Source organism: Dendropsophus ebraccatus, chromosome 6 (genome assembly GCF_027789765.1).
Source record: "Dendropsophus ebraccatus isolate aDenEbr1 chromosome 6, aDenEbr1.pat, whole genome shotgun sequence".
Taxonomy (NCBI): domain Eukaryota; kingdom Metazoa; phylum Chordata; class Amphibia; order Anura; family Hylidae; genus Dendropsophus; species Dendropsophus ebraccatus.
The window spans coordinates 49,269,225-49,282,568 of NC_091459.1; positions in this window are offsets into that span (position 1 = coordinate 49,269,225).

A 13,344-nucleotide genomic window follows, 5' to 3' on the forward strand; every position below is an offset into this window, starting at 1 on the left:
AAGAGGATAGATCCCAGTCTTTCCTTTATGACCTGATCCCTGTTTTATAGTCTGTTCCTGGCTTTGGCTTCAAAGATCTGTCAGATAAATCTGTCTGTGTAAACGCACCATTAGGTGCCCCTAGCAACCAATCAGACTCCACCTTTCATTTTTCAAAGAATCTGTAAGGAATGAAAAGTGGAATCTGATTGGTTGCTAGGGGCAACTAAGACAATTCTACTTTACACCAGTTCGCTAAATGTACTAGGTAGACTAAAGGTTTGTTTCTCCTGCATATTGTTTTATTTATGAATGACAGTTTTAAAGGTTTGATCCGGCTTACAGCTTCGTTTTTGCCTAATAATATGGTGGCCAGACAGATAATTTTTCTGCATTGAGCATTAGAAATGAATGTACTGTTATACATTGAAACCTTGGATTACAAGTAACTTGATCTGAGAGCATTTTGCAAGACAAACTAACAAGTTAAAAGTTAAAAATGTTAAAAAAAGTGAAAAATTTTAACCCACTGCTACCTGATGAACTCTGCTGGTGATCAGACACCTTCCATCTTTCCTCTGGTGCCCTGTGGAAGCGAGTAGCTCATCCCTATTTCCTCTCCTTGCTGCTGGAGGTCTGAGTGTGAGTGAGGCTGCGGCACCTCCTACTTCGTTGTTCTGGCAGCCTAGATCCTATGTGCATATACATAACCCAAGCAGTCTCATCTGGACACCACGGCTTATGTGTCACCGCCATCTTGCTTACAGGTGGCGATGGATGGTATATGACACATGATTTCCTCTGACCCCTGAACTAACCCCTTCACGATTGCTGTTCCAGACAGCCGTTACTAGTACCAGCAGGTTTGCAGCCATCTGGGGAGTTGTGTGTGGAGAAGGAAGTTACTCATAAACCCCTTTTGTTACCGATATAGTGTTCTCTGTTCATACAGAAGACCTTACCTACCTTATTTTTGTGGAACAAATTGTCTGCGTTTAAATTGTTTCTTATGGAAAAATTTGCTTTGCTACATGAGTGATTTAGAATACAAGCACGTTCCTGAAACAATTTATGTTAGTAATCCAAGGTTTCACTGTATTACATGACAACCAAACATACAGCAGTGTCCTATTGTCTGTTTTCCAATAACTTTATGTATAAATTTGTTATCTGGCTGAATAAATCCTTGCTTAGCACTTTAATCTTGTTTGGGTATCGTATGTTCTTTGTATGTACAACTACTTTATTTGTCACTCTGCTACACACTGTTTAACAGTGGATTGTCAATGCAAGGGTTAACATTTTTATTGTGCCTTGAGAAACGTCACACTCTGATGTGTTAAATAAACTTGGATTCCTTTTGGATGTGCCGTTTTCTACTCCTGTTTATACTCTTGATTTTATTGTGCCTTTACCACACCCAGTGTCATAGGTATGGGAGTAAGGGGCCTATTCTACGGAGCGATATTTTTCCGAATCATCCCGAATCGGCTGATTATCGCTCGGTGGAATAGAGAAAACGATCAGCCGATGATCGTGTCATCGGCTGATCGTTTATTTAGGCCCAAACCTAAAATCATCGGTCACCACCCGCGCATCGTTGCGTGGAATAATGATGCGCGGTGGGCGACCGATGATTCAAGCAGCATACATTACCTAGCAGGGCTTCTCCTCCACTCTTTCTTCATCCCGGTCCCACGCACAGCATCAGCTTCGGTGCCGCAGACCAGGACCGGGACAGCTGCGGCCAGTGATTGGCTGAGCGGTCTGACAGCTCAGTCAGGCTGCTCCAGAGTTGATGCTGTGAGCGGGACCTGGATGAAGACAGAGCGGAGGAAAAGCCCTGCTATGTAATGTATGCTGCAAGCGCTGCAACGACATTGGTAATGATGTCCCTGCAGCCCTCGCTAAATGATCATCAGGCCGTGGAATAGGCCCAGTAAACAAGTGCTGATCTAGCAGATTGGCGCTTGCTTACATTATTGATCAGCCCGTGGAATAGGGCCCTAAGGGTCCATTTACACACAAAGATTAGCTGACAGATTATCTGTCAAAGATTTGAAGCCAAAGCCAGGAATGGATTTGAAAAGAGGAACAATCTCAGGCTTTCCTTTATGATATGATCTCTGTTTGTAGTCTGTTCCTGGCTTTGGCTTCAAATCTTTGGCAGATAATCTTTCTGTGTTAATGGACCCTAAGATACTTTAGTCACACGATGCCTCTCAGCCAAAAAGAGCAGTCCCTAGTCTAGCCCTTGTTAACCTGGAAAAAGGTGGTTCAAAAACTAGTCTAAACCAGTCTGAGCCTGGCCTTTGGTCACAGCACATGTCTTCTAGCTCCGACCCTTTAGTCTGCTATTAGGCTATGTTCACACTACATATTTTTTATGACAAGAAAGGCCGTCCTTGTCATAAAAATTTTTTACAATCGAAATCAATTGAAACAATGGCCGTTGTTCACGCAGTTTATTGATCAACAGCTGTTGTTCTATACAGCCGTGCGAATAGTTCAGCTTGCTAAAGGCAAAGGTAATTAAAAGAATAAGCCGTTAATTTTTACTTCTTTTAAATCAACTGGTTTCAGAAAGTTATAGAGATTTGTAATTTACTGCAAATTAAAAATATCAAGTCTTTCAGTACTTATCTGTTGCTGCATGTCCTGCAGGAAATGGTGTATTTTAACACGATGCCCTTTGCTGCCACCTCTGTCCATGACAGGAACTATCCTGAACAGTACCAAATCTCTATAGAAAGTATTTCTATTGAGGGGGAAAAAAAACACAAAGATGGCCACATATCCAAATGATATCCACACTGAACGTCTGCTTTTTTAGCACTATTTATTACTAACATCAGGAATTAGTTACAATTTGAAGTGTGCTAGCCCACACACCGCCTTAATAACCGTGAAGCGGCCCCACCACCCCACAGACACTGCACTGCAGCAAAAAGGGCCAAGCCACACAGAGGCAGTTGGAATTGCTCATCATACAAAACTTTTTCTGCTTTGGAAACTTCCGGTCATGGACAGAGGTGGCAGCAAAGAGCACTGTGTAAGACGGTAAAGAATACACGACTTCCTGCAGGGCATACATACAGACATAAAATTTCACCTGCGTTCACCTTTAACTTGACCTACAAATTTAACTAGGTTAGGTGAGATAGGAATACCTCCTTAATGTCAGGCGTTGCACCCCTAAATTATCTGAGCCAGTGTGTATATTTTCTTTCAAGATTGCTAATATGGTATTCTTATAGCAGAACATTGCAATTATTGTGTTCAAATTAGGCTGTTATTGGTATTGTTATACATGCAGAAATGATCTTTTTGTAAATGAGGAACATATGGAAGATGATGACAATAAGCAAAATGTTGCACATTGTCTTACTTCCCTTCCAGCTCAGATCATTAGGCTCAGCCTATTGCTTTGTAATGCTGCTTGATGTGTGGATGTTTGGGAACAGACTTCACAAGACAAACTTTCTTGAAGTAAAACAAAATGTTGCACAGTAACACATTTCCAAAAATAAATGAGATGGCACAATGGCTGTATTTTGGATTTTAAGCGAAGCTTATCTACTGCTCACACAGTAAAAGAGTATTGCTTCACATATGTTCAAATGCAAATTACACAATTATAGAAATAAGAAACTTTTAGTTAAACACTTTCATTACATGACAGAAATAAATGGCAAAAACTAAAAAATAATGTTGCATTTTTATCTAAAATGTATAAGTGAAATAATAGATAGAATTATTGCAAAATAATTAGACTTTTATAAAACATGCACTTCTGATGTTATTCACTATCATTAGTAAGGAATACCCCATACACAGTAGATTCATGTTTTACGCTATGTTCACACTACTTAAGCTACGTAGTAATCACGGCCATTGTTGCATATTTGCAACAACGGCCGTGATTGCTACTTGGCATACGTAGTGCTGCCTTCTATGAAATACACATAGTATACACTCAGGCCGGGATCTCTAGCGGTGCTGCAAGAAACTGACATGTGAGTTTTCTGTGGCCGCTATTCATTGAATAGTGGCCGCAGAAAATCCTATCAGTTCACACAATGGAGCCTACGGCTCCAGCCGCATGCTCCATTGTGTGCAGCAGGGAATTCGGATGTGGGCGCGCATGGATGCGTTTGCATCTGAATTCAGCAACAGCAAAGATCATCCAGACAGTACTGCGGTACTGGCCGGGATGATCTTTTCTGACACATGCCGGGTCACGGAACGGCTGGTGTCATACAATGTGTGAACATGGCCAAAAAATGTAACTTTATTCGGTAGTATCTCTGGATTCAGTGTGAATTGGGGGAAATCTTCATTACTGCCAATTGTGGAGGGGGAAGTTATAGACTATAAAGATCTGAAAGCTAAAGAGTCGATAGAATACTTGGGTGTGGTGATTAGCCCCTCGGTTAAGGACTATGTTGCGTTGAACATCAAACCTTTGTGGGATAAGATAGGTAAGAAAGTTGAGACCTGGCTTAAGTTGCCCTTAGCGATGGTAGAAAGAATAGCAGTCATCAAAATGGTAGTCTTACCCCAGGTCTTATACTTTCTAAATGCGGCCCCAGTGTGGATCCCAGATGTATGGTTCAAGAGGCTTAGAGTTATGATGGATCGGTTGATCTGGGGTCGGAAACAGGTTAGGATCAAATATGATGTGTTGTGTCAGGAGGTTGGTAAAGGGGGTCTCGCCTTGCCGGACTTTCGGCTCTATTCTATTTCTGGTGGAGCCCAGGGTCTGGCGAAGTGGAAGACCTCCTTGATAGTAGAGCATATTTTAGTCAGAACAGGGAACTCTGGGAAAAGTTTCTTTGAAGTACTAGAAGCTGGTCAGGGCATGAGTGGTCCCCTAGATAAATTTTCGTTTTGTACATTATATAATAGAGTGTGGAGGACTTTGAAAAGAGTGTGTGGAATTAAGGGGTCGTTGGATTTCACTCCACTATGGGAAAATGGTAATTTAAAGGAATTTTTGAGCCAGGATCTGGCAGGTTTTTGGAAGAGTAGGGGGGTAAAATATGTGCGTGATTTATTTGAAAATGGAGAAGCGATCACATTTGAAACTGCGCAAAGCAGATATGGGTTATTAGATATTCACAGATTTCAGTATGCTCAAATTAAGCATGCAGTACGTTGTTCACAAGGGATAGATTGGAGATATGTGGAATCACATGAAGTAATTGATGTATTATGTAATTGGAGTGGTAGGGGTAAGTGTTTGCCGAAAATTTATAGAATATTAGTTAGAGAGAAAAGAATGCCACACTTAGAGAGGGTAAAGGTTAAATGGGAAGGGGCATTTGGGGTGATACATGACACAGTGTGGGAAATTATAGTTAAGAATCTAGGAGTAGCATCATGCAGTCCGGCACATAGGTTAATACACTACAAAATTTTGCTCTGGCTTTATAGAACTCCTGAGTCCCTATCCCGTTTTGGTAGACAAACTGTGAGTTGCAATAAATGTCACACTGAGAGAGCTGACATGATACATATGATGTGGACTTGCCCATTAATTTGTACCTATTGGGAGAATATAAGGAATCATATTGAGGGAGTAATGGGATTGCCTCTACAAATGTCTTGTTCTATTCCAGAGCTGCTATTGGGGGGTTTGGTGGAAGATGGGGAAATTAATTCGTTACTGAATAGGATAATGGGTTGTGCAAAGGTTTTGATAGCAAGGAGGTGGGTGAACCGTCTACCCCCTGTGGTGGAAGAATGGAAGCGGTTGGTTAGAAAGGTGAAGAACTATGAGGAGATAGTGGCAAGAAGATCTAGTAAAGCAACCTTAAGGTTTCAGAAGCTCTGGAGAGGTTGGAAAGATTGATGTATTTATCTGTGTTTTTTTTTTTTTTTTTTTTTTTTTTTTTTTCTTCTCTTTTGGCCTCCGTGCTATGGGTGGGTGGGTGGTTGGGGGGACATATATTGTGAGCTGTGATATTCTCGTCTGTTTTTTTTTTTACTATGGTAAAAACAATAAAATATTTAAGAAAAAAAAAAAAAAGGATAGTGACAGAGGAGAAGGTTTGGTAGGTAAGGGTAATGGTTCTAGTTATGCCCCTGGGTAGACTAGATGGACCAAGTGGTCATTTTTCCAACAATAATTTTCTGTTTCTATGTAATGCATACTGTACATTATAGGCCAGGGTTTTCCAAGTAATGCAGAGAAAACTTTTTTAACAAGATTATAAACATTAGATTAAGACTACCTTCAAGCATGCGGTAGTTGAAGGTTTTTATGCCAAGAGTAGATATAACAGAGAGGAGTCATCAAAATCTTTCCCTTGTACTATACCTTTAAAGTGACTCTGTACCCAGAATCTGTCCCCACCAAACCACTTGTACCTTTGGATAGCTGCTTTTAATCCAAGATCTGTCCTGGGGTCCGTTTGGCAGGTGATACAGTTATTGTCCTAAAAAACAACTTTTAAACTTGAAGCCCTGTGTCAAACAGCCGTGGCCTACAATATCTGTGCCATAACTTTGCACCACCCTTCCATCCCTCCTCCCCACCTTCCTCATCATTAGGAATGCCCCTAAAACATTTTCTCTTGTCTGAACACTGCACAGGTGCCTTATTGGTCCAGCCCATGTGCTGTGCTGACACAGGTAAGGAATAGGAGACAAGGAGGGCGGGGAGGAGAGACAGAGAGGATGTGCCAGCCTAATGCATACACAAGCTAGGCTATGGCCGTTGGGCACAGGGCTGCAAGTTTAAAAGTTGTTTTTTAGGACAATAACTGCATCACCTGCCAAACGGACCCCAGGACAGATCATAGAGTAAAAGCAGCTATCTGAAGGTACATGTGGTTTGGGGGGGTCAGATTGTGGGTACAGAGTCGCTTTAATGACACCGTTTCAGAAATGACTATTTTTTACTCTCAGAGAGCCAGGATCTCTCCCAAGACATCCTGGTGATGGGTTTACTGTTTCTGTAATGTCTTAAACCTAGCTGGGATAGTAAAAGTGTGCCTTAGGGACCAGGAATCCAACTTTAAAATCTTAAAGGCCTTTACATGGGTAATGATGGGCCTGTGCTAAAGCCCCAGTGATCATCTGACAAACAGATCATCTTGTTGGTCGTTTACTGGGATTGTACAACCCTAAATATCTTTATTTGCCAACCACATAGCTGCAGGGCTGCATAAGCAATCCAGCAGTCATCTGTGTGGCCCTGGCAACAAAGAGCTGGTCTGTCATCTGCGTGCTGGAGCAACAGGGGAGATGGCCTTTCATCTGGGCATCTGTGTTTACTTGTGCAATTTTAATGAAAGCAGTAGGCAAGCCAAGAGGACAGGTATGCAAACAGACCAATTAGGGAGAAGCACTGAATGATGGGAAATGTAGCTTTCTGGCTACAAGAAAAACTTGTAACTCAGGAAGGGCGTCAGCTAGAAAGCCGGGAGAAGGATTAAAATACTCAGAGGGACTTGGTGAGTAAAACCAGCTAGGTTTGGGAACATTTCATTATTTAGCTCTTGAGGGAATACCTCTTTAAGTGGTGAAGTCCATCAAGTGGATTTTCATGTTCATATCCCCCCTTGAGTTCAAAACGGCACCCACTAGCCACACCCACTAGCACAACAGGGAAGTGCACCCTTCATTTATTGTTTTTCAGATGATGGTATCCTGAGAATCACATAGGACTTTTTGACAATGTAGAATTTTAAAATAAATTAAGGACTGTGGGAGTGTTTCTTACACACTGCTGTCATTACTAAGCTGCTATCACTAACCCCCCAGTTATTACCCTAGCACTCACTGCCACTGGGGAATGGGGGAGACTTGGGTATAAGCAGACCCAGTGTGTATAAAAAAAAATGTCACTCTTGGTCTAAGGCAGTAGCAGACTGGTATTATTAATCTAGGTGGGGCCAATATAAATGGCCCTTCCCACCCTGGTACTACTAGGCTACTGCTGTTTGGTTTTTTTTAGCTGGCTGGTTATGGAACAGAGCTGGCAGAGGAACTAAGAATTATAAACAAAAAATTACATTATTTAAAAAATAAATAAATAAAAGAAACAAGAATAAAAAGAAACAAGAATAAAAAAAAATCACCTACATAAATAATTATTAAAAATAATATTGGTGTAATTATGGAGAGGGATGAGGAAAAGGCCAATTTACTAAATACCTTCTTCTCTATTGTATTTGCACGGAAAAATCTTATGACAGACAGCATACAGTGTCACCTGCCTAACCCATCAAGTAGGTAGGAGGCTATTTAAAAATACTTAACTCTACAAGTCACTGGGCCAAGATGGCATCCATCTCAAAGTTTTGCAGGAATTAAATAGTCTTATTCCTATTACTTAAATATTCTAAAGTGATTGTTTCGTAATACTGGCGCATAGCAAATGTGGTGCCAATATTCAAGAAGGGACCAAAAAGTGATCCTGGAAACTATATGCTGGAGTATACTGGAGTATCTTAACCTGTTAATGCAAATGGGCTAACAGTTTTGCCCATGTGATTACACCGGCTCAGATGCAGTGCCCGTGCCATCCACAGCAGGTCCCAACTGTCAATCATAGCTGGGCAACTGCCGCTCTCCAATCCTGACAGATAACCCTATAGATGCAGCAGTCTGTGTGACTGCAACATCTAACAGGGTTAACAGAGGGAGAACTCTGTTAACCCTGTGATCGCAGAGCCCTGGTGGTAGCCAGGTCACCTGGTGGCCTCCCCCACTGTGGATGGCATGGACACCCATTTACTCCAGTATAGCATGTCTTAGAAGCTCTTATATATTTTACACACAATAATAAAGGGGTTGGCCACTTTATAGTAAACTAGGTCAGTACAAAGTTTTAGTAAGTGTACTCACTGTATATACTGACAGCAGCTCCCTCTGTACCTCAAAGAGCTAAAATCAGACTCCCCTTCACCAGGCTGGGCTGCCCTGATCTGTTTTGTTTCTGTCCACAAAATGGCTGACATGGAGGAGCATGTGACCAGGCCCTGTCCACTGTGTTCTCCATAGACATATACTAGCTCAGTGGTGGGCACTGGGGGCGGAGCTTGGTCACATGCTTTTCAATGTAAGCAATCTTATGGACCAAAACACCACAGAGCAGGGCAGCGCAGCCTGAAGGAGGGGAGTCTGATTGTAGCTCTCTGAGGTACACAGGGAGCTGCTGTCAGTATATACGGTGAGTACACTTACTGATACTGTACACTGAGCAATTTTACTATAAAGAGGTGGTCTGCTTACTGAAGGGTAGTTACCATAGACTGTAATGGGTGAGAAATTGTTACAGAAAAAAAGCTGTCTATAAAGGATTTATTTTTGAAACACAAAAAGAAAAACAATCTTTAGTATAAAGAAATCCAACAAGGAAAATTTTGTTCTACACGTTCAAAGCACTAAACATTCAAAAAATAGTATTCAGAAGGTAAAAGAATATTATGGTCACTTATGGCATTTTTGCTGCAGATTTTACAATAGCAGTCAAATTAATGGGATTTAAAAAAAAAAAAATCTCATCCATTCACTGCACAAAATGTAACAACAATCCCTGTAGATATTGCTGGCAATTACGGAAACACATTGATTGCAATGGAGAAGAAAAAAACACCTCTTTCTAGACTTTTTCTCGAATGTCACAGATTTTGCTCCTAGTACAGATTTTTTTAAACACATTTATTATTTGTAAATGTAATTTCCATAACCCACTCTCTTAATACTTGATGGAAAATCCTGAGCAAATTAGCAGCATTTGTGATATTACACGTTTATTCACTCGCTCAGTAGTTTTCAGGACATTTATATTATAATGTCCACAAGCTGCAAAAAAATGTCTGTAGTGCATTTGTAATCCATCTTTTTAGGAAGGTATTTAAATTAAAAGGGTTATCCAGCGCTACAAAAACATGGCCACTTTCCTCCTACTGTTGTCTCCAGTTTGGGTATGGTTTTGAAACTCAGTTACATTGAAGTAAACTGCACCTGAACTGGAGACAACAGTAGGAAGAAAAGTGGCCATGTTTTTGTAGCGCTGGATAGCCCCTTAAAGGTAATCCATGTTTTTTTCATGGGATTTGCAAAAATTACTAATGCTCCCATAGATTTCTATGGGTGAATCTGTGCCACAATTACAGCCCATACTAGGACATGTCCAAGTTTTGGGGGCACGGATCAGGGGTTTGTAAATCTACGGACAGTGTAAACCAAACCGTAAATGAACTGCACTAAAAAAGCTAGATGATTGCAAGCTTTTAGCTGTTTTAGTTCGATTTAGAAAGTTCGCTCATCAATACTTACCTGTCCACACTCCCCTGGTGTCCTTCTCGGGTCTCTGGTGTCCTCCAGCTTCCTCAGCTAAATAATGACAAGCTGTGCCAAGTGATTGGCTGAGCAGCCAATCACTGGCCATGCCCTTGTCCCATCTCAGTCAGCGATTGGCTGAGTGGGCTGCAGGTGGCTGGAGACACTGGAGACCCATAAGAGGACACCGGGGGGAGTGTGGACAGGTCAGCATACCCTTTTTCTATGTGTATTAAAATATACAGCTGCCATCTTTATGAACTCTTAATGAACATTACAAAAGTTTGTCTCTCTACCTGCCAATATTTTTTGCATCATGGATCACAGCCCCATCACAGACCAGGGACACCTACAGCAGTGTTAATGGGGACATGGAAATGAATGGGTCCATAATTTTTCCACAACTGTCGACATGTGAAAATACCCTAATAAAAGTTGTGTAAGCTAAACCTTATTTAAATATAGGTATTATTAATACCTTTTTTCTTAATGTAGACATGGCGTCGCTATATTGGTTGACCCTGTTGCCTAAGGGGGCTTAAAGACCCCTCTGCCTCATTAGAAGACACTGGTGTAGTAAATGCAGTTATACATTTTGCTCTTGTGCCCCAGAGATTTAAGTTATGCCACTGCTGGAAAGAAAATATGAGTGTTATCCTGGCAATAATATGTGTAAGTGCAGTAATCCAAAAGTAATAGAATACTAAAGAAGAAATGTAGTTTGAGGGTGAATGTTTTTACTATAAATGTTAATTTGTTCAAATTTGTAAGTATTGGTGGCAATTCAAGACAGTTCCCCGTACCCTTTAAAAGTAGGAATTTTTTCTATCAAGGTGAAAAGCTATGTTCAATCCATCAATTTTTGATATGCTTCATGATTGAGATTGCATTTCTCCCCTGGATACCATACCAAGAAATATATCATTTCTTTGATTAATCTGAAATCCATGAAGTAGTAATACCATGCTATTATAGGTGAGGTTCCTGTAGAGTGTGGAAATAGATCTGTGATAAGATGAAGATGTGCACTGCTGACTTATAGTGCTGTCCATGCTAAGAGCTACAGTGAATTAGAGTACAACAGACTCATCTGAGCATGAGTAATAGTGAACATATAGATGAATATATTTATTATTATGCATAGTGGTGTCTTTTATTTATATAGTACATGCTCCATGCTGATATGTCTTTGTAAGTTCACCAAAAGAGATGAGCAGACTTAATTTTACAAATTAAAATTTTTTATGAACTTTCCAAAAATTTTTGTTTAGTACTGAACCAAACTTTTTGCAAGTTTCACAACAAGTACAAATGAAAAAATCACAGCGGCACAATTTAATACACATAAAAAGGAATGCTCATCTGTCCTCTATCCCCCTGGTTGTCCTTCTATGGTCCTTCAGCCTGATTAGCCAATCACTGACTGACACAGGACAGCACTGCAGCCAAGGATTGGCTGAGCACGCTGTAACTCCTGAGCCGTGGGCTGGAGGTGGCTGCAGGGGATCCTGGAAAAGGAGAAGACTGGGGAACGCAGACAGTTAAGTATGATGAACAAACTTAATGTACCGCACAAAAACAGCTAAATGCATGCAATTATTTATATATTTTAGTAGAGTTCCTTTGAGGATCGGTTCGGACAAACATAAACTTTCCTTCGAAATTCGGTGAACCTACCAACCAATTTTGTTATCTCAATTTATAAGCATAGTATTTTCTTTAAATTACTATCATGATAGGTTAAGATATATAGAACTATTGTCAGGACAGGTCAGGGCACGCAAAGGGAATGCACACAGACAGGTGAAACCCTAAAACTGTCCCACATCCACTCTCCCTGCCTACTTGTCTTAAGACAACCCTAAATGATGGCCGACAACTTTGAGCTGTTCCCTGTGCTGGAATAAGGTGGCATGGAAGAGGAGGCAAAAGACAGGACAAAAACGAACAAACACAATGGCGGATAGTCAGCAACAAAAAGGTCAGGACCAGGAGAATCAATATACAGACCAGATCACAGAGCCAAAGAGTAGTCAGAAACAAGCTGAGGTCAAGTAAAACAGGAGTTCAGGTCTAGCAGGAATAAGAAGAAAGATGTAGGCACAGCAAGGAAATGGCAGTGTTTTAAATGATACAAGGTTCCGGCACAGAGGTGATTGCAGCAGAGAAACAAAAACCTAAAGAAGAAAAACAGGCTGTCAATCACTATGCACTATGGTGTTTACTATATACTTGCTGGAAGAAATTCTACCAGACAATGAATGGGATTACCTGAGTCAATTAAGCCAAAGCAGAAACAAACCATGTTCACACTAGTGAAATACAGACATGAGAATAACTAGCGAGCCTGTAAATTTTGTCGCAATGGCCGTAGCCGAAGGCTTAAAACTGAGGTTTTATCAGGTTCAATCCTTACAACTATATATTGTACAGCACATAGCACGTCTGTATCAGGTCCCATCCAGGGACAAACATAAAGTCCCATTTCTGCACACAATTCTGCTGCACAGGAGAGCAGGAGGACGGAGAGCCCACGGTCTGGCAGTGGAAAAACTATTATAATTATCTCTTTATAGGAGACGTAATTATTGTGTCTAAATAGTGGCAGGGTTACACAGTAATGCTTCCTACTAATAGTATGAATCGCCAGGGGAGCTAAGGAATGGCAGAGGAGGAAGGAAGAGGAGAAGAGAGGGGAGTAAAGGAAGTGTTTGCGGTTCCCTCATCCCTACCAGAAGCGGCTGGCAGAAGAAATATTCTGTGGTGCTGTCCAAACTTCTAAGCTCAGTTGCTTCCTCAGCACGTTATATTAAAATGAAGGATAGTGTGCCAAGATGAAAACAGGGACTTTAGGATGGGTATCCTGTACAGGGGAGCAAAGTGAAGATAAGGGTGTAGGTTATGTGTATATAGCTGATGCCAGCTATATCATTTATGCCTCAATGCATGCCCAGGTCGTGATTGGACATCAGTTTATGGGATCATAATAATCCCATAAGCTAATGTTTGTATGTCTGCCCTCTCTCTGCGGCAGGGGAGAGAGGGGAGGGGGCAGAGCTCACAGGCACA